Here is a 226-nt window from a genome sequence, read left to right on the forward strand (position 1 = left end):
ACACTGAAATATTGAATATTAATTACGCATACCAGATTTGCAAGTGACTAGCATACTAGTTTCCTGCTAACACACACAGTTTGTTTATTGTGTGTGTGTGTGTGCGCATGTGTATGAATGAATTTGTCTTTACAATAAATAAATACAAATTTGAAACAAAAACCATCAAAACTAAATACTTGAAATACTAAAAAAATAATAATATTGTATTTGTTTACCTGCATGT

Source organism: Sinocyclocheilus grahami, unplaced genomic scaffold (assembly GCF_001515645.1).
Source record: "Sinocyclocheilus grahami isolate Dianchi unplaced genomic scaffold, SAMN03320097.WGS_v1.1 scaffold123.1, whole genome shotgun sequence".
Lineage (NCBI taxonomy): Eukaryota > Metazoa > Chordata > Actinopteri > Cypriniformes > Cyprinidae > Sinocyclocheilus > Sinocyclocheilus grahami.